General features: G+C 42.1%; 1 long non-coding RNA gene across 1 annotated transcript in view; it reads right to left on the bottom strand.

Moving 5' to 3' along the window:
- LOC107835590 (uncharacterized) overlaps nt 1–6,800 on the bottom strand; it is a 10,656-nt gene extending 3,856 nt beyond the window's left edge. The window contains exon 1 of the long non-coding RNA XR_001661392.1: nt 186–6,800. This is a non-coding gene — a long non-coding RNA (uncharacterized LOC107835590). The remainder of the gene's footprint in view (nt 1–185) is intronic.
- Between the last annotated feature and the right edge of the window lie 18,253 nt (nt 6,801–25,053).

Consider the following 25,053-nt stretch of genomic DNA (forward strand, 5'->3'; position numbering starts at 1 on the left):
CTAAAACTCAACAAAATTTCATATTGAGTGTTTGGCTTGTTATTTATTTCTCAAATTAACTGGAGTAACACATTTTACCTGATGCCGGTGACGTATCCCCCTTGAGTGTATTTGTGAGTTCTGCTTTAAATAGAAGCTGAATTTTACAAAGTGGTGAAGTGGCTTTAAAAGGAAGTGCTACTCACCTGTTCTCTTCTCAAACATTGTCCCATTGAGTTCAGGTCAGAAGCTCTGATCTTCCTCTCATTAGGAATCATAAGCAATGCCTTTCTTCTCTCTTTGCCATCCGGTAATCGATTGCTTCCTGAATTCGCGTTCAGCATTTTCGAACTCATCGCTAGACGTTTTATTTCATGCGACAAAAACTCCAGAAACTTTACTTATTTTTTTCCTTTTCTGTACGGCTGCAGGCACTTTCTCCGTTTCCATGCGGGGGAACGGAGTTTATTTAAAATGTATGATGTCTTGTTGGAGCGTGTTGCACTCTGTGACACCAGTGAGAACACGCCATAAATTCACAAAATGCTGATGTGGCGGGATGAAATCGCCCTCAGAATGTCGCATCTAATACAAAGATTGCCAGTGGAGCGTGAGACTTGCAGGGGGGGGAAAGCAAAGAAAACATAAATAAAATTACAAAATTGAGCACAGACAAAGCAGACAGTAAGTCTCTCTGCTCATGCGGCTTTGATATAAAGATGCTTTTTTTTTGTTGACAAGCAGTCAACATGTATTTGACTCTCAGCTCCACTGTTCATGTCACATTGCCTGACTTCTTAATCAAACACTGATGCAGAAATTACATTGCACTTCTAAACGTACTTTCCTTACAACCAGTCTTCTTTGCTTTCTTTCTGTTTTTATTTTAAATAGCTCTTTGTTCTCTGCTCATGTCTATTTTTATCCCCAGCGACGAGGGGAGGAGTCAGAAAAAAATGACGAGGCTTGGGGGACTTGCTCATCTCCATGGCAACTATATTTCAAGCCTTCATTGTCTAACGCCGCCTTTTCTTCCGTCTCGTACACCTTTGGCGCTCTCATCTCATCATCGCAGTTGTTCATGTCCAATTTTCTGGATTTTCTTTTTTTCTCACAACACTTCCTCTCCAGCTGCTCTGTGGAGGTCTCCGTTCTCGCCTGCTTCCTCTCCTGGATCCTCTCCTCTCTCCACGCTCGTCCACCTCTCGCCTATCCCCTTTCCTTCTTCCGTCCCCCCCTCCATCCCCCCGCCAGAAGTGGATTGAGCCGTCTTTTCCTCTCTGAACCAATGAGCGTGCTGTTGGAGAGTAATTCTGCTCTAACCCACGCCTCACTCGTGAGACACGGTCTGAATGCCATTCGATTCACCGCCACTGTGAGGCCCACTTTCACGAGCCTGAAAGTTTCTGTGGGCTTTGTTAGATTCACGGGGGTTTCCCCATCCCCCCCCGCCGCCGCCTCCCCCGTCCCAGCCTCATCCCGTCTTTACTGGATCCTGCTGAGAAATGCAAATTTACGGGTACGTTCCGTACTCTATAGAGCTGCAGTCTGGCACCCTCTTATGAAACACAAGCTGTACTACCAACTTAGTTTATGACTTCACTACTGTGGTTTTATCCAACAAAATGTACCTCTGAATATATTTGCCCCCCCTTATATAAGTTAGATGACATTTGTGAAGGTCTTAAGTTATTAAAGTCTTGTACACAACGACATTCATTTGAAGTCTTATCACTGTCTTCACTAAATCAATCAGCCAGTATCGCCGTGAGTCACCGAGTGCCTGAGCAGTTAGCCGTCTCTTCATTTTTATCGTTTCAACTGCAGTAACATTCCGTCTTGAAAAGAAGAAGAAAAAAAAAAAGACCTGCCTTCAATTCCACTTTAGGGATTCCTTCCTGTCGCACAGCCAGGCAGTGCAAACGTATGCTGTCAGTGGAAGCGTCTGACATTATGTGCACAAAAACACAGCAGTGGAGACAGTCATAGGAGCTATAATGGTACCAACATGAGGGGGGGGAGGTGGGGATCCTGAGGAGGCGCTCACATGAAACATGAACAGGAGACAGAAATGTACCACGGAGGCGAATGTGCAGACTGATGCACGGCCTCATATTTAATACACACCGTTAAAGAATAAGCAGGCCGCGAGCCTAACAACGGCGTATGAAGTGTCGACGTTAATTACGTGGAGGGTTTTTTTTGGTGCCAGACCCGCGGACCGACGTCGACAGATGCCGGTAACCCCGAGGAGCTAAGTGCTCACCCGCGGTCCTCCAGACTGCCCCCAACAGAAACTGTTTTGCTCAGCCGCCCCGTTCCCTATGGCAACAGTCGGAGTCCTGCATGTCAACTGCCGGTGATGGAGCAGGTGTACCCGACGGGGCCAGGTGGAGGCTCTGCTTGTCACGCTTTGCAGAGCGGCGCCTAAACAAACGGTAATGGAGACACCAGTCGGCAAACCGTGCCGTCCTTCATGCAGACCTGCATCGTGCAAAATACATGGGAGCAGCTGCTAGCACGTTTAAACACACAGGGATGTCGGGATGTGATCAGAATGCACAAAGACACAGTTTACGGATATTGACTTCAAAGGGACACAAATAGTTGGTCGTATCTGAAATCAGGTTTTAACACTTTGGAAGGTGTAATCTCTGTGTTGATCACAATATGGAATTTGTCATCACTGTGTGTTTCTGCTTAGTTTTAAGTAGATGATTTGATGAGGTCCTAAAATCGTTGATGTTTTCCTCGCAAAGGTCGATTTCCAGCGATTTTGTAAAAGTGTATAACTTTCAAGACCTATGGATGGCTTACGACTAATCAGTTATCCATTACAAAGTTGTTGTTGTTTTTTTAAGCTATTTTACTATATATCATTAGAGACCATTATGAAGTTTGTTGTACTTTTCTCAGGTGAAGGTGCATGGGTTGACGTCTGCATAGCAGGGACGTTGGTGCCATGGCATTAAGTTATTGTGGTTTTTTTCCAGATCGTGTCGTCATTTGAAACTTATCCTAACAGGTTTAATATCCACTAACATTTCTCTGTGTGCAACAGATATAAGATTTTTCAATCAGCTAACGGATCAGACCTAACAAGCTTCACCTTTCTATAAATTCCCAGTAAGGCAACTGCTGCTGTTTGTAACATGACAGAAAATTGTACTCCACCATATTAAAACAGGAACTACCCTTTTAGCGCTTCAACATGATCGTTGTCTTCATATACAAAGGCGTGAAAATGAGTGCAGGCTTATTTGGGCAGATTTTCTTGGTTTGGCAACCATCCGCAGCTTTAACCTGGTTTTCTGACTGTTTGAAAGAGGGGGGAAAAAGAGACGAGGTGAGATGTTTCTCTTAAACTTCTAGCCCGGAGTTAGTAATTTTCCAAGTTTTTTCAGTCTTTAAAGTTGCTTTTGTGTCCTCTTAAGTGGTTTGACACATTGCCTTATTGGTATGCTTTCTTTACAAATTAATTTCAGTCAGTTTTATCATCAAGTTTGCATGGTCAGAAAACATTCTGTGGAGTTTTATCCCCAGAACTTCCTCCGATTCAGAGCACTGAGGCCCTGCTGCGCTGCCTTTAGTTTTAATTGCAGCGTCTCTGCGATGACAGCGAAATGCACGAACGCCCAACGTTGGCTCACTTTAGGCCAGTTTGGCTAATATAAATCTCCGATTGTTTGTCTTTCATTTCCATATTTCTGTGTTTCTGTTGTCTTACAACAAAGTGTGAAGCTCTGGCTGGAATGTGGATGTGTTAATCAGCTGTCACATCTTATTCCAAGACTTTGCCAAAAGCTGCTGTGCTGCGAGTTTATCAGCTGGCATCACGAGGGGGGCGGGGGTCTCTTGTGGATGCGACTGCTGTCGAGTGAGACATATTTCACTCCCTGCAGTCGAGTTAAGCAATGCTTGTGATATATGGGGGATACGAATGATAACGACCCGCTGAATTGTACATCTTAAGAACACGGCAGCATTTCATCCACCTGTTTTCCCAAGCTACGATCGCCATATTGTGGTTTTGACAAACACCAACAAGGTTTCTGCTGAAAATCTGTTTTTTGTTGTTGTTGTTGTTGTTGTTTTTTTATCTTCTAGCATAAGATGTGCCTCCTGTAGTCATAGAATTAAATCCTCAAATGTTTACCTTTTCTTTCAGGTATTATTGTTTATTTCTTCTTTTTTTTTTAAAGCATACAAATCTGATCTGAGTCTGTCCTGCTGTGGGTTAGAAGGCTTAACATGGCATCTACATTTCCAAACTTTGCTATTTCTCCTATCAATCTTCATCTCCGCGTCATTTACAATCATTGCTACTACTGATTTTGTAACCTCTCTTGGTTTCTCCATCTCATTCCTGGGAGGACTCATTAATGGAGCTGTTGCTGCTATTAACACTTTGTACAATTTCTGTGCTTCATATCCCTAGAAATACATTCCCGACTTGGTTCTTCTTCACTTTCCCTCTTTCAAGGACGAAGTTATTGATAGAGATATAGCTCCTATTAATGCTCTACCCTCTCTTTTTTTTCCTTCCCCCATAAAAAAGTGGTTCAGTGCAGCTGAAAGTCTAGTTATAAAGTATTTCTTTCTTTATTATTTTTTTTGTTCCATAACCCAAAGGGTCTTTTGGAGACATTTAAAATGACTGCCTTATAACATTTAACCTCTGCAGTGATGGATCATCGGGGAGAGGACTCGGTTACGGGCCTCTACAATCCTGTCACGTTCAAAAGCAGAAAGACTTCTTGCCTTTGAAATCGTGGGATTATGAGAGACTTAAACGTCTAACAGAAAACAACACAAGTATTTCTGTGGAGATTTGGACTTTTCAGAACTTTGATCAAATGATCCACAACCTGTTTGAGCTGAAATGCTGTTTCTAACAACTGGCTTTTAGTTTTTGTTGTTGTTGTTGTTGTCTCTTGCTCAAGTGTTTGTAGTGTTTATAAAAATTTTTGCTTTAATATCCTACTTTACAAAATTGCTCTTACCTCTAAAATGAACACTCGGTGCATCTGTAGGTCTTGGGGGGTGGAAATGAGGAACATGGTGCGTTATGGGTCTCTACGTAATGATTCTGCAGCAGTTGCTTTGTGACAAGGATTATTTGCACCTGCACAAGCTTGCAGATGAAACGCTGCACGTAAATCTCACCGTTATGCATATTTATGCAAATGCTTAAGGATCATTTAGCTGGGAAGCATTGGTTACAATTAACAAAAAAAAAACAAAAAAAAACTGCAGAATGAGTGATCTTATGTTGACGACAGCGCTCCAAGAGAGGAGCTGTGATGGACTGTTGATGTAAAGCAAGTGACAGTCAAGCAATCCACAGCAGTGTCTGAGGTCACAGCCCTGCCTCCCTGCGCTGAAATACAGCGCAGTCGATACTGCCAGTGAGATGCGGCCTGACGAGTGGTCTATCAATACCTCCTGGCAGTAGGAGCTTGTTTCATAAATCAGTCCCGTCTGTGAGGTTCTGATTGCACAAGAGCTTATACAGTGGCGGGACAAAAGGACATGTCAGCAGTTTAATTTCTTTCTTCAAACAAAAACAGACCCTCTAAGCAAAAAAAAAAAAAAAAACAAGGATCGGTGAACGTTTCTTCTGTTATTAACTTCTGCACCGCGTGTGGACAATCTTTTTAAACTGGTTATGCTTCGTAAACCCTCCCCGCTGCATACGACTTATTCCGGGGAACGCAGCTTCCCTCTGTTTGACTTTTACACAAGTTGACAAACTGATGTTTTATTCGGAACAGACGAGTGACGGCAATAAAGAGCAACGCAGCGACGTTACTGCACTTTTGGTTAAGTCAATTACAAGTTTTTCTTGTATTCTTTTTAACTTCTCTGGCTGTAATAAAACCAAAGATGTGCAGACAGTTGCACATATTGCAATTTTTTTTTGGTGCTAGATAGGCTACCACAAAAGCAGTGCGTGTAAAGTGAAAGAAAAATGCTGCAAACATTTTTCCGAATAAAACAAGTGTGGCACACTGTCCACATTATCCTAGGTTATGTCTCTAGTACATTTGAAAATCTTGGGACAAAAGTTTTTGTCTGTTCTTTTTCTTTACAAAAGAACTCTGTGCATTTTGGCACATATTGGATAATGCCAATCTTTGAAACTGAAAACTAAAGCAACAATACTGAAACAGAGGGCTTCTGCACCCGACAGGTTGGACACTCTTACTGTATAGCGTCCATCCCGTTCTCCCAAGATGGAAGAAGATCTGTGTGAGGGCTCTCGGGTCAGAACCTCTGGTCCCAAAGTCGCTCTCAGTTGGGAAATCAGCGAGGTGCGCGTGCAAAATGACTCCAACCCCCTCCCCCGGGGGAGAGTTGCACATCTGCACAGCTTGGCACAGTTTTTCTCACCAGGGTTTTTTCTCAGCTCCGTCAGATGAGATCGGAAGGCACAAATGTGCCACATTTTACGCACCCAGGACCGATCTTCACACACAAATAACCACAGGGTACTCAAGGGAAAGGTGATGCTGGCCATACTTCACACATCTCAGAAACGTCAACACAGATAAAAACAAAAAAGAAAAAAAAAAAAAGTAGGCCACAGTCATCCTCAAACGTGGTTTGGGTTCATTTCTGGTCGGACCCAAAAGCTACAGAGCATAAAAAAAACAACAAAAAAAACACCCACGTTTGGATTGGAACGTCATGCTAACCGTTACCTGGTCTGTAGAAACCCCTCTACATCTGGGCTGCTCAGCAATCTCCTGTGTTGCACATTTTCGTTTTGCTTCCCAGACCCTTCAGCCCAGCTCTGCTCTTGCAGTTGCTTGATACTGTACAGTATATTTGTATTTTTATTTATTTTTTCCCCACCCTCCGGTCTCTGAGACGTGCAGAAAACCAAGCCATGCACATTTAGGTTGACAGATTAGTTTACATTTGGGTTGACACCGTGAGAGAAGGCCTCGGCTCGCCCGCAGCGATGTGCCGCTGCGTTCTGGGCGGCACGTCGCTGCCGCCCAGTGTGTGAAAGCGCGTGGAGGAAATATGGAGGCCCGGAGCCCAACGCGGAAGGATCTGCCTGTGGGTTTGCGGGCCCCCTTCTCCTCCCCTCCCGCGCGCGTGTTTGGAACGCAAGGTGAATCATCTGTACGGGAGACCGTATATACCAAGCAAAGCAGAAAGAAGCCCTGGGGAGGATTCTGTTTCTAAATTAGTGACCACTGAAGGCTGCATTACGGAAGAATGCATAATCAGGCTTCAAGTGCGCCTAATTCAGCACTGACCATCTCAGAGAGGGAGAAAACAAGCCAGCCAGTCCTGGAGTTATTACTAATGTCTGATTATAGTGTATGCATCACGGGCCTAATTACGGCATAAACCACTTAACAGTCGATCGAGCTCGATGAATTATTACTGTATGCGTTGCGTGAGGTTAGTCGTGCAGCGTATTTAAACGCCAAGAAGACGTCCCTCCTTCTTTCTGTTCCACAAACGGAAGCAAACCCAGATCTGAACGGAGCGCGCTCCTTATAACCCGATTAATTCCTTCACCTCAACGCAAGGCCACTTCTCCAAAAGAGTAGCGCAGCTGCTTTGAGACGGCCCGAGTCCCCTGGCTGCAGCCCGCCACAGAAACAAACACATGCACACGCCGGCGTACGTGCCCACACCTCCGTTCCCCCCGGAGTGGGCCTCTGCAGCTGTTGCTGGGAGTTCGGATCAGCGTGGCCCGAGCCAAAAATACCCTCCTTGTGGCAGATTGGGTATGAATGAGATCGCAAAGGGGCAGAAAGTTAACAAATTCCGCACAGCAGAGAAACACGGGCGCGGGCCTCGTCTCAGCCCGTGAAAATGTTCTTACAAGCCACTAAACAAAGAGAAATGCTTAAGAAATGCTTTTAACCTTGGGCTGCTCCGACGAGCTCCCCGGCGGTAAGCGAATTACGTTCCGGATGTGCGTGGCTGCTCCCGGCGGTGAGCGCATGTTGCGGCATCACAGAGGAAAATACCTGCTCTGCCAACCTAACGTCCTGCTGCCGCTTATTCTAAATGACCAAGAAATGCAGAATGAGTTCTGTTCATTGACTATTATTGCGTGGATGTCTTTAACAGACAGTGTGTCTGGGAACACTGGTTTCTAATTTAACTGGTCTTTGTTTGTCTACATATTCAACATATCAAACATGGCTGCTGTGAATCTTAACACTTTTACATTGAATAATTGGAACAAGTGTAGGCCTGTACAACCTCAGTTTGTGCTCATGTTAATTGATACGGAGCTAACTGCTTTTGCTAATAGTAGCTAATTAGAAAGTCCGAACTACAACTTTGGAGGCTAATAAAACTGAAAAAAGTTTTAAATGCATTTAATGAATCAAAGGGACATTTTGTAAAAACCTAAGCAATCCAAAATACGAAAGGTTAAATGTCGGGTCATTTAAAGTTTCAGCTCAGATTTTAAAGTCTAAATATCCGACAAACAATGAAATAATTCACTATGCCCTCTAAGGCCAGCTGAAGGTCAGTGTTTATCTCTACTGGTCCGCAGGGAACACGGTGAACAGGTCTCGCCCAAACCAGTCAACCATGACTCATATGTTCAGTAAAATTCTTTCTCTACCAAGGCCTGGCTGGCAATAAACAACCGCTGTAAAATTTTGTTTCAGGTATATTTTCGTGACTTTGTGCTCACCAAAGACTGCTTTAGCACCGGGAATGTGGACACGGCTCGCCTAGAGTCGTTCTAAGACTGTTTCCACTTTCGCAGTTGTAAAAACCAGTACTTTAAACACTTTAAACCTGCTTCTAACAGCCTCTTAATTTGATCTCAAGACTGTCCTTTTTTTTATTATTTTTTTTTTTACGTTCGGACTCGTAAGAACTCAAGAAAACCGAAGAGAGAAAACTTAATGCCAGGGAGGAGAAAGCGTCGGCTCCAGAACAGAGTGGAAATCCGATGAGTTGTGTTGACTCTCTGAAATTGATCAATAATTCTATCAACCCAGCCCAGATATATTATGATCATTTTGTGCAACCGGGCAGTAAAATATTACTTATTACCCCGTTACGGAAATGTGGGTCTGTTATTTATGGCGCACATTGTATTTCCAATCTTGGCGTTTGAATTACTTCTTAGTGGTTCGCTTAGCTTAAACTTACATACACAACAAAACTTTAAATGTCTACCACACAGTAGTATGTAAATGATCATTTTTTTTCATTAGATTCATCATCATAAAATTATGTTTGAAGTAAAATGCAGGAAGGCAAAAACGTAACCATCCATTTTACGGCACGGGGACACATTACGAAAACTGATGAGTCGGATATGTGAAGGGCAGAGTGATATTTTTTAAATGGTTTCACCATTAAGGGGAACCTGTGCAGACCATTCACACCGTATCAAGAAAGCTGCTGTGTCAGAGGTGTAGGTAATATTATTACTGATGTTGGCAAAAAACTACGAAGAAAAATCACAACTAGTGATGATTACATTCTAGCTTTTCCAGGATGGGGGAAAAAAAAAAAAAAAAACATTTCAAAAGAGGAAAGAGACAAACAAATGATTAGCAGCTGGACTGAATTTGTCAAGTCAGGGGACTCTAAAGCTCGTTACACCACAATCAGACATTCACCCATATATCCACACACTGATGGTGGGGAACTACACTGTGGCCCGCTGGTCTGTGTGGGCAGACAAATTTGAACAATTACGTTTTTATGCTGATTTGTAGAACATGCACTTATGAAAAGCAGGTCACCAAAAAATTCAAAGTTAAAATTAAAGACAAAAAAATGCAGATGCATAAAAAGTGTCACAGGTTTTTAGAATTCAGAAACTAACGACACAAATTACTTAACTACCGTGGTAAATAAGTGGGGGTTTTTTCTATTACCCAACTGTAGCATTCATGCTACTTCACTGAATTATGACATTTTATCATAGCAACACAGGTTTGTTCCCCCCCCCCACAAATTTTAATGAACTCCAAATCAGGAAGAACAGATACAATTATAGTGGAATAAAAGAGGCTGTTCTGTGAATGCATGCCGTATGTTGCGGTTCGGGGCTTTTCTGCAACAACAGCTGCTTGCTGACCTTCAGACTTTAACATAAACGCAAACAGCCAATCGCAGTTAATCTGTCCGCATGTTACTTTCTGTTAGCACATCCACATCTGTTGGCACACCTAGCAGTTTCCACCGAACTGCCAGGTTTCCAAAGCTTTTGCACCACAGCGAACTGAACACGACTGAAGTGATGCAATATTCTTCACTTTTTATTTAAAGAAACCACGTGGCACATTTATTTCATTGACGTTTATCTTTTTTTTTTTACAGATTTGAAGTTAACCTATGGGGTGCTAAATATATTACAGAACTGATTGTGTTGCATGTTTCATATTCTCCATGCTGATTGGCGATGAGCTCATTGGTTACACATCTGTCCACTGTACGTCAGACATCCGGCCTCCGTAGGCATCTGAGTGGAGAAGCCGGCTGCTCAGTCCGCCTAAACAGATGTTTTTTTGTTTTGTTTTTTTTTTAACTCAAGAACATTTGCGCTTATCAGTTAAAATTACTCGTTTTACTATGATTTTAAAGCATGAGCAAAGACTGCTATGGATAATAGGAGTGAGCCTCATCTTGGGTGAGGTAAAGGCTGAGATGAGGACTTTGAAGCTTCTTTGCAGAAGCTGCACAGGATGCCGATAATCTGGTGGCAGTGAAATCTGAGGAAGACCTTCATGAATGGTCTCTGTGAGTAGTAGGTATCTCTGAAAATTTCTCACGCTTTGTCACATTAAAACCATTTACGCCAATCGAATTTATGTGATAGGTCAACTTTCAGGGTTAGGGATACTTTTGCAAGGCAATGTAAGACTTTTTTAGGGTTGTGCTTGTATAACCAATCACTAGACTTTTGTCTGCATTCTTTCCACAAGTAAAGCTCATTTCCATCCAGGATTTGACTTTGTCACTTATCCCTTCTTGTAGAAGGGATTTCATGGTATCTACATTGGTGTCTTCTTCAAGACTGATGTTAGAATAGAGCAAGACAGAGCAGGAGATGAACCGACAAATTGCGTGAGTAGTTGGTAAAAACATTGGCGCTTCGCTGGTATGTTGAAGAAAGAGCTGAGCCGAATAGCTAAGCGCTCGGTTTATTGGTCTCTTTACATTCCAACACTCTCCTTACCTCATTGAATGTGAATCATTGTGAAGAAATTAAGCCTGGGGCTCAACCTTACAGATATAGCAGCCGAGGGAGGAACCCTCCCTTTGGAGGTTCTTCAGGCACTTACTGGGAGGAGGAAGCGTTATTGCACTTATCCCATCTTCCATAAGCAGAAAACAATGGGAAAATGTTTGCCTGTCAATTGAATTGCAATGTATTGTTTGCTAAAAGACAACAGGCACAGGACAGCCATATGCCCAAGACTATAGGTCCGTATCAAAGCACATGTGCAGCAGCTCCCAGGTGAACAAGGCACAGGCCGCTGAACCACATGATCCATGCCAACATGCTAAGCCAGAAGCACCTGCTAGGCCATGAGGAGAATCCTGCAGTGCCTCCAACCCCAGAGCCGTACGAGGATCATTGTGCCACAAGTGCATTCAAAAGGACAGAGGGGAGGAGGGCACAGTACCACCCAAGAAAGTCAAGAGGAATGAGCCAGTCCAACACCCACTGCACACAGTCAGCAGAACGGTAGGTTTCCAGCCAGGTACTCACTCTTCTGTGACGTGGCCCAAGCCTCCACACAAACAATATTAACACCACTGATGCCCCAAATGTTATCCCAGCACAACCACTGTTGTACAAGTAATGTGCTTTACGAGTCACTGAGCATGGTTTAAGTTAGATTTATTTAGGTTTGCAAAATTTTAACATTGGAAGGTTAATTTTAAGAGACTCGTTTTTCCGAAAGAGGAAGGTTGAAGGGAATTACGGGGGTCACTCTCCAAACAAAAATAGACAGTTATATCGCAAGTCTATTGGTGAGACTTTTGCTCCGGGCTCAACTCAGTGCGCTCTAAAAAATTTTCCAAGTGCTGCCCGAGACTCAACACACACATTATACCACGACCAGAAGACAGAAAGTGACAAAGTTTGAGTGGAAGGATATTTGCAATTATCCACATTTTTGAAGTGCAGCTCTCTGGGAGCTAAAGAATGCTTTCAGTTCTCTAGTCATGAACTGAAAGCATCTAAAAATAATGATCCAATAAGTATCTGTGTCATATTGTGAGAACAACATCTTAAGTCCTCTGATGCAAATTACATTGAACTAACAATAGATGTATAAGATGAAGAATGACAACATGTGCATGTGTTTTTTCCCCCCGCCATACAAGCTCTTAACCAACAGAAGACCATTCATATTTGCAGATGTAAATTATTTACAACCAGATGCACTCTCTTACGGAGAAACACCCAGCAGTGAGGAGACGGTAACCATGGGCTGCCCCCGGAGGAAACGATGGTTTTAATCTAGATGTACCGGCGTCTGCCTCCTAAGCGGTAATGTACACATCGACAAAAACACCTCTTTATATTTCATTCAATCAACATGTGCATCAGTCCCATTGGTAAACTTTTTTAAATCAAAGTTCCACTTATTCCAAAACCCAAGATGACCTCCCAATTGTTGGGACGTCGGAGTAGGTACATTCAAATTTGCCATTGTTGCAAAAAAAAAAAAAAAAAAAAAATGGCACCATGAAGCACTGGAGTCACGGCACAGAAACCTTCCTCCAGGCATTTATTATGTTGCATTGCTCAAGCAGGCATAAGCACTATGTGCCTGGATGACACCCATAAGAACAAGATCTCGACAAGAGCCTAAAGCACATTATCTGGCTCATCAAATCACAATCAAAGCATCCGACTCAACCACTAAATCTATCACGGCATAATTGGATGAGGGCGCTGCAGTGAAAGAACTGAGGTCAGCAATGTGTGGCCATTTGACATTACGTTAACTATGCATAGATTTCAAAGAGCTCCCAGGTTTGATGCCCATTTAAAGGTAGTTTAGAGGTGGTGGCACTTTGCCACCTCCAGTTCTACTGTCTCCATCTTATAAAAGATTTTGTGCTGCGATCTGCCTTTCTTTATCGATAGGTGAAATGTGAAGTCCTTTTAATGTGCGGGTTATGTGAATGCTGACTGCTTAAGGCAAAAATAATCATCCTATTATTACACATGTATGGTGTATTATTTCATTTCTTTAATTCTCCAGTGCTATTTTGTGGATGCACTTCTTTTATGTGACATTCGTTTTGCCGAATGTCACATAGGGGCCACAGTAAATGCGTACAAGATGTTTTGTTTTTCTTCTTTTTTTCACACAGAAGCTGATCAGATTTTCTGTAAAAATGAAGCTAAAGTAACTCAGTGTGTTTTGAGAAGAGTTTAATTTTTGAGCAACAACACAGCCAGAGTTACATTGGAAGGTTTTAGACAAGGATTGTCCAAAGTGGCCTGGAGGCAACTGGTTGCACTCTGAATTATTTTATGCGTCCACCAGTTTGCAATTCTGGAAAGGAGCAAATCTGGCCTTTCAGCGCTGGCAGTTGATGCGGGGTGGACTTCACAGTTTTGCCATTTTTTTGGAGCTACTTTTTAACAGACACATGTATAATTTGTTATTTTAAGAAATATGTGTCTGTTTTGCAAAGAAGAATTGATAAAACTTTAGGATGCAAATACATACCGGCTCTGAAACAGTATTCACTCCCTTGGATGTGAATAGAAAATGTAGCTTTTTTTTTGTTTTTTACCAAAAAAAAACTCAATCTGAGAAGTAACTCCAACAAAATGACAATTATTAACAAATTATCTCAATTCCACTCATTGTGAGACGACTAGCGCCGATTGGATGGACCTCTGTTAAGTTAAGTCTGTCACCTAACAGTGTGTGGACAATTCATGCAGTCACTTTTTTTATGTAAAATATTTTTATTTAATTTACATTATTTTGCAGAAGTTGGTTTTCACTTTGATATTAAAAGGGGTTCTGTGAGGACCCCTTAATTTTTTTCTTTTTACAAAAACTTTGACATTTTTTTTGTCAAAATTTTCAAATTTATGTTTCTCATGAATTACTTGTATTTATAAATAGTTTTCATAGACATTGTACTTCTGATGTAAGACTGTTGTAATTGACTCAGTAAGGAACCAAAGCTACACACCAACCTTTTAAGATATGTATGTTTGCAATCAAAAAAAGGAAACAAGGTACTGTTTTATTTTTCTACTTCACAATTATTTTCTACTGTGCGTCGCTCCATTTCCATAAAATCCTTAAAATGTTTCGTGGCGGTAATGTGACAGCCTGTCAAAGTTCAGGAAATAGAAATTGTTCTGCAAACCCCTCCAACCCACAACTGACTTTGTCAATAATGAAATAAAAATGAATGGAAAAGAAATGTTCCCCACCAACAAGAATAAGAAACATCATGGCTGAACTTTCGGGAAAGCAAGAGGGAACTTCACAGAAACTCCTCCGAGAAGAACGGAAGTTGCAGAAGTTGCTGCACTGAAGTCGGTGGATGCTCTTTATAGATTCTGCGCAAAGCCGGGGATCAAACCCAGTGGCCTTTTCTCTTTTCACCTGCTTCTTTTACAAGCCGTGCTGAATAAAATAAAAAGGACTCAAAAAAGACTTGATCGCAGGATGTATTTGTCAACCTGTCGGAGGAAAAGTGATGTTGAAAAAGATTTGCTACTTCAAACGGAGAGCCACGCAGACAGTTAAAAATCTAGATTTAAAAAGTACGGGGCAGTGATGGGTTTGTGTGTCCATGAAAGGGTGATGAAATATTCTGTACATTTCTGCTCACAAAGCACAATTCTCCAATGAAAGACAATACCACTTGTTCTGTTCTTACCATCATATTAGGGTTTTTTCCCCCCCTTGTGTTTAGCAACATGTTGAAATTTCTCATTCTGTCCTCTGAATTCAGATTTTTGAGAAATATCAAGTTGCACTATCTCTTTTTTTTTCTTTTTCTTTTTTTACAGCTACCGTGCGTTAGTGTCAGGCAGTTAAAGAATAGGGCCTCTGTCCATGGCTCATTTAGCAAATAAGATGAGATCTCCTGGAGTACCTGCCCTACAAACTCATAGAACCTCCCACTAATGTGCTTTATGACTTACTTCTCTGCCTCTGTGAAATAAGCTATGATCGTCGCCTAATCTTGTAACCTGTGGCAGCTGTGAGCTATCTCATCAATTAAAAAAGCTCCCGGCGGAGTTTCGGAAAGCCCGAAAGGAATCACTGGAAAACTGTTACACAGTTACGATCTGCTTACAGCCGTGTAATTATACTTGACCGCAGTCGCCGCTCCCGTTTCTGCTCCGTGACGAGGGGGATGGCTGAAGTCCATCTCATTTTAATTAACGTGGCTTTAAAAACCCCGACTGAATGGATTGATACACTCTGATCCCTTGACCTGTGTCTTTAAATACCCTTCATTTGATTTCAGGTCAGAGAGAACAGGTTATGAAGTTGTCCTAATGTTCTTTAAATGTTCTTTTGCAGGGGGAAAAAATGAAGTTATTTCTGCCTGCCATTTCATAGTGAAATTAATGTCGAAAGACCACTGAGTGTTTTTTTTTTTTTCTGTTTTGACGAGAGCAGACACAGGAATTGGAGCATGCTACGCTCTAAACACCCAGCGAAACGGACAGGACACACGCTGATGGAATGTGGTTCAGTTCCTGTGAGGATTCCCTGTTCTTCTTTCTGATTGGAGGATGAAAGAAGAAGAAGAAGAAAAAAAAACTAACATAAAGAGAACATTTGAGTCTGGAAAAAGAGTCGGAGAGTCAAATGCCAAAAGCGTCTGCGAGCGATGAAGCCCGGTCCCGTTTTCGCCGTTTGTTGTCAGATGCTCCTACTGCACCCCGCATCACTTTGCCGATTCTTCTCCAAGGGGCTGAGAGCGCTTCATTGCAAAATATTTATGAATCTAAATACAGTTGTTTTGCTTTGGAACACTTGAGTGTTAGCTGCAAAACGCTGCAGGAGCCCTTACTATAGAGCTGCAGACTCGAGCATAAAAAGTCCATTTGGACAGTGACTATTGACTCGCCATTGGGAGGCTGGCTAATAGCAGTGAAAGAACATGTTTTTGTGCAGAGATGGATTGGGTTACCCCACCAGCACACACTGTGCTCTGCCACCTACTTTGAAAGAGTGAGCAGGAGTCTATTATTTTAAGGGACAAATCGCTTTTCTTTCTTTCTTTCTTTCTTTCCTTCTTTCTTTCTTTCTTTCTTTCTTTTTCTTTTTTTTTATTTCTGTTTGGTTTTAGGTGTTTGTACGATCTGCGTGCGTGCAGCCATGCATGGCCCCGATCAATTCTCAATCTTTTCCTTCTTTTCCAACTCAACTGACAGGCTCGCTGCCTGAGGTCTGTGTCATAATGCAAATTAATTATTCTCAGCTGGAACTGCATTGTCGTGTGTCTGCTTAAGAGTCTGCATGTTGCAAAAAAAATAAATAAATAAATAAATAAAAAATGCCGAGTAGTGCATTTTGTTGCCATTGACCACATCCAGACCCCCGTACTTCTGAATGCATTAACTCCATGGCTACTGGAAATTCATTGTCAGTGTCAATCATCTTAAAAAGGCAAAGAGAAGGAAGGATGAGGTGAATGAGCGGGGTGTACGTTGTGGGTTCACAAAAAATATAAAAATAAAAAACAAAACAAAAAACTTTAAACTAGGGTGTGTACACTGGAAAGCCTCGGCTCGCAGGATTTCCAAATACCTTTTGGCACCATTGTTTTGTTTTTTTTTTCCCTCGTTTTCCCCTCTTGTGTGTATACAAGCTGCAAGCAGTCACGCAGCTGTTTCCATGGCAATATCTGTGTGAGGAATTCATTAACCCTTTCTCGCAGGAGTTTCCATGCAGAAATTCCACGTCGAATACAGATAGGAGCAGAGCGAGGGGATACTACGGCGCTATTTTTTGACAAAATGCAACTATTTCCGAAGAGCTCGCGTATTTTCAGAGCGCGCCGTCGAAAGCGGAGTTTGCGTTGGTGTTGGCAACCATTGTTTCTGTGTCACGAAGGCGACTGTGGGCTGTTGCATCCAGCTCTGACATTTGAATTGAAGAAAAATGGAAGTGAGGGCAATTTGAATAGAAATTAGAGCCTTGCGTGAGCTTGACTCTCGCCTGAATGGAGTGGAAAAAAAGAGAGGGGGGGGGAATGACATGATTCTTTAAGCTATCCTCACAGGGAGAAGAATTCCTGCTGGGTTTGATAAAACATGAATCTAAAGTGCGCAACAAAGGAAAAACCTGGCAGTAGGTACAGTACCTGCTCCCACAAAGACAAACATGCATTCACGTTAAACAGGTAAAAAAGGCCTAATGCTGACTAAAACACGTTGTCGGATGAGGAGGCATGAGCCACAGACACGCTGCTTTCATATTGATAAACCATTGAGATGATTAACTTGATGCCAGACCTTTACAAACACTTAATTATTCATTTTTGCTTGTGTCAATAAAAGGCCACGAAGGTCTGGTTAAAAATGTGCCACATTCTGTAAATGAAATGCTCTGAGAGTCGCAAAGGGGACGCAGGCGAGGCAGGGGACGGAATTACAGATTCCTATTAGCGTTCGTCCTCCATCAATAGCTGCTTAGCATGAAGCGCCGCACCTCGCCCATGCTAATTTTTGAAGCCGGTGAGTCATGTGACTCCTTGAGATGTGCAGGGGTTGGAGACGAGCGTTTCAGGTCAGTTAGCTGGCTGCCGCCTGCGGGGCGGCAAGACTTCGGCTTCCTCATCTGGAGAAAGAACAGGTGGAGAGGCTGTTGGGTCTCTGAGGAAATGCTGTAATACAAGAACCCCCCCCCACCACCTCCTAGTGAGAATGACTTCACAGTAGACTGCTTGACAACGTAACCTTTGATTAATTTAACTTTTTGTTAGTCTGAGGCCCCCTGAGGGGACTGAAGTCACTGTTAGCTTTATCTTTACAAAAATCAGGTCAGCTGAGATAAGATTTTATCACCTGTTAGTCAGAACTGGCTGTGTTATGCTCGGTTTTGAAGCACTCTTGAGATCAGTCATGTGCAATCAACAGACTGGACGTCCCTTCTGTACCTTTGGTCATCGTGAATAGCTGCTATTCATACAGATTTGAGGTGACGAATTGCCTGACTTCCAGCTAGCTCCTTGTTCCTCCTGCGGTGCCTTGTACTGTGAGAAATTTTGCGTATGTTGCGATTACAACCAAAAGCTCCAGTGCGTTTTACTTTAAGATGATGTAACTGATGACCAAAGTGAAAATGGTGCATAAATGAGCAGCATCGTGTGGAAGAAGCTGCAGTGGACAGACCGGGCGACGGGGATCGCAGCCACTAGCTAAAATCCACTTAAAACCTCAAAAAACTCTGAGAACTGTCTATTTTAATATCACAAGCAGGAAATACACCTTAATATGCATTTATGTATAAAATGGAAATTGTCTTAGCACTACCACAGATGTACCCTGGTAAAAAACCAGTCCTGGAAATGTGGACTTTGTTAAAGTTTTAAATTTCACCCAGTCGCTAACATTTGCTTGCGATAACAACAACTATCTCCCACTGCGACCAGAAAGGTGCGAGGTGGCTTTTAATGTTAATTCAGTATATTTGGAAGAGTGGTCAACGAGGGACTGGATGGCTTTGTTCACGTCCTCTGCTGCTGTTGCTAGAACTACTAAGACTTCAATTCTAAAAGACAGTGCAAAAAAATCAGGCACCAATGATAATGAATGGCACTCCTGCATTGACTGCATTGCAACCCCCAGCAAATATAAGTAAGTAACAAATAAATCCACGACTAGGCTAATTAGTGCAAATAATTTGGTGTCATGTTCCACAGAAGAACCTGCAAACAGGTGAATCTGTGAGTACTGAAGCACAAACAGGCAGGGGTTTTCTCTACTTTGGTCCGGTGACTTCAAAAGTAAAATTTTTTGCTTCATCTGGAGAAAGAAAAGGTGGAGAAGCTGCAAGAGGAAATGCTGTAATACACAAAAAACACCTAATGAGAATGACTTTACAGTAGACTGCTTGACACAGTAAACTATGATTAATTTCACTTTTGTTAGTCAGAGGTCCCAAGTCACAGCTACCTTCATCTTTACAAAAATCTGATCAATGATGCCTATTTAGATTTTATAACCTGTAAGTCAGAATGTGCTTATGTTCTTTTTTTTTTTTTTAAAAAGCATTATGAGATCAGTAATGCACAATTAAGCGTAGTGATGCTGTGAAGCTGGTCAGAAATAATGGGACTTGGTTGATGGAGCTAGGGCAATCCTAGAGAAGAAAGTATTCACTGATTGAGACCGACAGAGGTTCACCTTCCAGAAGGAGCAGCAACCAAAAACACACAACCAGAGTTACAAGAGAGTATTTAGAACGACCCAGTCAAAGTCCAGAGCAAAATCCAACTGGGAATCTATGACAAGACTTGAAAGGTTCTGCTCACAAATGCTCTCCATAGAGTATGAGCTTGACTCTGAGTCAGAGATGGACTTTTTTTTTTTTAAATAACATGAAAAATGTTCAGATTCTCAATGTGCAAAGCTGGTAGAGATATAACTAGCCAATGTTGTAGCAAAAAAGCAGCTCTGTGCAAAACAAATGGTAGGTTGCGCAACATATTAGCAGTTTATTTGTAAAAAACTACAAAGCTATGTTGTTTTGGTTTATCACATCACAACATCCAAAATTCTTTGAAATTAGCAGCTATAATGAGACGAAATGTAACGGAAACCTGTAGGGATATGAATATTTTTTAAAGACATTGCAGTTCATGTAGTTTTCCACCAGCATCTTTCAAGCTATAAATAATGTTTTGTTGAGCATCGCACAGGATTTCTATCTTGTGTACTATTTAAGACACACATGCACCCCAGAGCTCTTGCATGCATACACAGGCTCCACACCAGCATTTGAAGCATCGTGGCGCAGTTCAGCCTCAATGGGCAACACACTACACTTTCACCGGGCTTTCTGCCGTAGCATAGCAACAATTGCCTGGCAGCCTGCTTCAAGGTAGTGCTCCAGCGCCGTGTACTTTCAAAGCCTCTGTGCTCATCACTGCAGTCAATAAGCGCCGTGATGCACGCTGAAGTCAAAACTTTCTTTTTTTTCAAAGCTCCAGAGGCGCTCTGTGGAGGCGAGCTCTCAAAGTGCTGCTCTGACCCCGTCTGTGTGATGAAAATGTAAAATATCGCGGTTAAGCAACAGAGATTTACAGCACGGTCATATAAAATGAACATGACCACTGCTTGCATGTAGGCCACATCCTCCAGCTTGACTCAGACGCTTCGGGGCGGCCTAAGTCCTCCTTAATTAGGTCATGACTCATGAGGTCATCTAAATTGTGTTTGACTTGCGTGAATCTGATAGCATCCAGGGAACCTCAACTCACCTGTCCGTCTTGAAGCGCTGCGTCTGGTAGTTGCAAAACCAAAGCTCTTCCAAGTTGAGGCCGAACATTGGAGGGTTTATCAAGACCCCCCTGCTCACTGCGGGATTGACCAAATATGTTGGACGATTGCTTAAACTGCAACTTAACTCCTTCAGGAGAAGCTTTGATCGCGTCCTCTGAGGGTAAAATCCCATGTCACAGTAATGTCAAACGAACTCTCATTAAGACACATTTTCACTCATGTCACAGAGAGAAGATGAAGCATCTTGAGACACTGCTAAACACATCAGTTAAATACATCATCTGCTACTTAGAGCCGATTACGCCCTTTTGACGGATATAAACAGTGGGGTGTGGGGAGGAAGGGGAAAGCCAGTGACTGGAAGGCACCGATGCATTAACCATGTGATACTATTTATATCAGGGGAGCAAAGGGGGGTGACACAGTAACTCGCATGTCTTATGCAACATGTGAACTAAAAGAAAAGGGAACCACATTGCAGGGGCTTATGGATGCCAACAAGTTAAGGAGGGAAAGCTGCAACTGAGAACACTGTTATGAGTAATGGAAGTTGCTTTTGTGGGAGAGGCTGAACATGGCCAGAGATGGGCAGAATTTGGCCCTTGTGCCAATTCTTCTTCTTCTTCTGCTAATTTGGAGCACAGAATATTTAAACCTGCCCGTCTCAACCTTCAGGGTCACCTTTGGCATTCACTTTGCCTCCTGACGCTTGTGTTACTCTGCTGCCAAGGCACAGCTCCCCTCCTCATGCACATTTGAGTTTACACCTCAACACTTCCATATGCACACATACAACTTATTAAAGCATTTGCATTATGCCACTAATGTTGACATTCACAATCCTTTGCAGTTTTTCATAATAAATATTCCTTTTTCTGCACCTTGATCACAAGCACGGTCTCCCGTTTGTGTTATGACCTTGAGCCAGTCGTAATAAATTGGGGGCTTGTCCGGGAGTTGAACCCAGGACCTCTCGCATCGGGACATTTACAACAACCTCAGCTGACCAAAGTAACAATCAAACAATCAAAACATCACCAAACAAAATAATTTGTTATAAATTGTAATAAAGACAATTATAAAATTGGAAGAAAATCCCAAAAAATAATATTATGAAAATAAACAAACAAGACATACTTAATTTCAGCTATAGTGATAAAAAAAAAAGTTTAATTAAATACAAATTTCTCCAGTTTTTAAATTTTTATTTAATTTTTTGTTTTAGCTGGTGTTGAAGGCCAGAAAAATAGATGCGCTTTCAATCTGGACTTAAACTGACCTACTGACTGAGAGATCGTAACAAACGGAGGGAGACTGTTTCACAGTCTGGATGCTGCCACAGAGAAATCTCTGTCCCCTCTAATTTCTAACCTGACTCTAGGGACAAGCAATAAAAGCTGGTCAGCTGACCTCAGGGCTGAAAGAGCTCACTTAAGTAAGATGGGCTCAGCCCATTGAGTTTAGACACTAAAAAACAATAAATAAAACCTTAAATTTCACCAGAAAATGAAAAGGAAGCCAGTGAATAGTGTTGTTCATTTAATATAAAAACACTTTGATTAGATTTAGATTTTGTTGACCAACTGATTGACAAAAGGTTATGGTCCTTGTAATGTGAAAACGGTATGGAAACTGACAGATTGGATTGGGATATTACCGTAGTTATGCAGCAGATAATTTAACAGAGAAGAATTAGCAAATATCAGAAATTTTTGTATGTGCATAAGGTCAGCAGTAGGAGTTAATGCTAATAAAGCATGACTAAGAGTTAATCATAATACAGACAACATCAAAAGAAAACTGCAAGTAGTACTGATTTTTAAAACAACGTTTAACGTTAAATTCTGAATTTATGATTCAGGCTTTTTCTTGTGAATCATTGAAATGTGAAAATCTAACCAAGGGTGAACTTTAGGGTTCAAGGATGAAGACGTGTGAATGATCCTTATCAAACACCAACACTTGAGTTCTGTGTTAGTTATTTTTTTCATTTTACATTTTACTGTAGCCAATGAATTGTGGATGGCAAAATTTAAAAACTCGTTTTTAGGCACCTTCAATGGTCTGAACAAATGGCAGCGAAGATGCAGAACATTTTTTGTAGAATAATTATCTAATTATGTAATAATGTTTTTCGTTGATAGTATTCAGCCTATGTCCACTAATCATTTAGATATATTTGAAAAATATCTCTTTACAAAGGCGGCTTTGTATGACCACTGACTCCATGTGGTGCAACAAGTACCCAACAAGTGTGAAAGTCAGTCTGACTGTGTCGCAGATCATGTTAAGATAATTGTTCACCGCCGGGTCACGGTCAGTCATGGTGTTAGCCTTTGACATAAACTATGTAATTGCAATGGCAGCCTGTTTGAGATCAGCACTGAACGTCACTTATGTGATGGACAGGTCCTGCCTCCCCCCTCAGATAAGGCCAGAATATATATATCCATAAATAATCAAGCTCTCTGTGACATTTAAGCAGAGGTGATAAAACTGATATTGAGAAGGAAGACATGCATAGCCAGACCCCTTATTGCCGTGCTGCAGCCCAACAAATGATCGCAGAATGAACAATTTCTTCAGTGAAAATGTGACATGAAAATAAGTGAATTTATATGTATGTAGAATATATTTAGTGAGGATATAAATGTACATGAGAATGTTTGTTACTTTTGTTTTGGAATCGACACTGCAAATACTGGATTGTTTCAAACACATGCAGAATATTTATGTAATAAACTAAGTGGACAGAGCTATGGTCTACTGTGCTACATTAAAGCATGACACAAAAAATACCAGACTCTAAGCTGTCAGTATGGTCATGTTCAGTTACATAACTTTAGCAAAAAGTAACATTTTAACACTGACATAGTTAAATGAGACATGTTTAAACCAAGTATAAATATTGCTGGCAGTGCCACAAAGCGGCCCACCAACTGAGGAAAAATTAGCTGAGGCTCAAATCCAGATGCCTGAATTAAAAAAATTGCTACAAATCAGACAAGAACTGAGCACTGGATTCTGGTTTGGATATATATCAAACTAACTCCAAGGTGACAAAATGTTATTCCCAAATGTCACCTATTAAAACATCCTAAATAACCAGTCCAGTCAGTTCTTCACTAGGTTCTAAAACGAAATACAATCTTACTACTTTACAAATGTTTGTCCATTCCTAAGTGAAGATGTACGATGCTTACTTCACTTGAAAGGTCCAGACTTTACAATAGAGGTATGTAAAGAAGAGGAGGGGCTCAACCCGAGCATGAACCGCCACTGTATCCATACCTACCTGGTTTTCATGACGCATATCTTAAGCATCAACACAGATCATGAGCATTTCTTTTTCTTTTTCTTTCTTTTTTGTTTTTAGCTTAAGTGGTCTGCATCACCACCACTCCTTGTGGGCATGACAGGGATGATTAGCGGGAGCAGAGTGATGATGAAGCAGAATTAGGATCCCCACGACGCGCCACACACATGCCTTTTTGTAAACGCCCCTCTCCCCTCTTTATTGTAACAGCAGCGGCTGCCCGGTTCATCAGCGGATGTCTCCTTTTGTCCCACTGACACGGCGCGGCTCTGACTGCACACCGGGTCTGCTCCTTTAAATGAGCCTTTGCGCAGAGCATCCGAATCACCACAACTGCATCAGCGCTGGGCTGGGTTGCTTAGCAACTGGACAGCACAGAGATCCCTGAAGAAAACCTCCTTCCTCTGCTTAAAACTCAAGTCTGTGTGATTCTCGGGTTGTCGGTGTGCAGCCTGCTGTAAGAGTGTTTCTGGTCCAAACAGACCCAAAAAAAAAAAGAGCGCGTGATAATAACATCAGATCAAACTGAGAGAATCCTGTCTGTATTCCTGTGTCTGAACGCGCGCGTGCTGTATGCTTGTGTGTGGAAGTGGGCGCGTGCCTGCGTGTGAGTGCCGTGCAGAATGTGGCAAAGTGAAATAAACGCATGGAAACGCACCGGCGCACACTACGAGCACTTTAATGGCTTTTAGGGAGAGAAAAAATCCAGCGCATGAACAGCCTGTCGCCAAGGAATTCACCTTAGGTGTCCCCCTCTTCCCCTCCTCGAGCCCTCCTCCCTGTCGGATATTGTTTTAAATTAAACTAAGGAAGCACACAAGGTTTCTCCGTCATGTCATTCTGGACGAACGGAGCATGCTAAGGTGTCCATACGCCATTTATCGGCGGCCAGCGGAGGCAGGAGTACTTTTCGAATGCGTCTCTTCGCTGTGGACGCATGTTTTGGCATTAAAAAAAACAAAAAAAACAAGAGGGGTTGGGGAAATCCATATTTCTCGGCATGTACTTTTTTCCCTTAATTTCTTCATCAGAGGGGTGATATAGCCTGCTCTGACGTCTGCATCAGATATTACCCAGTGCTATTTCAATGTGCATTTTCCCCTCAGTGACTTTGCGCTGATCTACATCATCATCATCATCAGCGGCAGCAGCAGCGGCGGCGGCGGCAGCAACGGGGGGAAGGAAGAAGAAGAAGAAGAAGCAGAAGGAAAAAAAAGGAATGAAGATTTCATTTTTCTTTTCTTTTTGAACCCACCGCTCTCCCCCCCCCCCCCCCCCTACACCC

The sequence above is a fragment of the Poecilia formosa genome, unplaced genomic scaffold (assembly GCF_000485575.1).
Source record: "Poecilia formosa unplaced genomic scaffold, Poecilia_formosa-5.1.2 Scaffold14, whole genome shotgun sequence".
Taxonomy (NCBI): Eukaryota; Metazoa; Chordata; class Actinopteri; order Cyprinodontiformes; family Poeciliidae; genus Poecilia; species Poecilia formosa.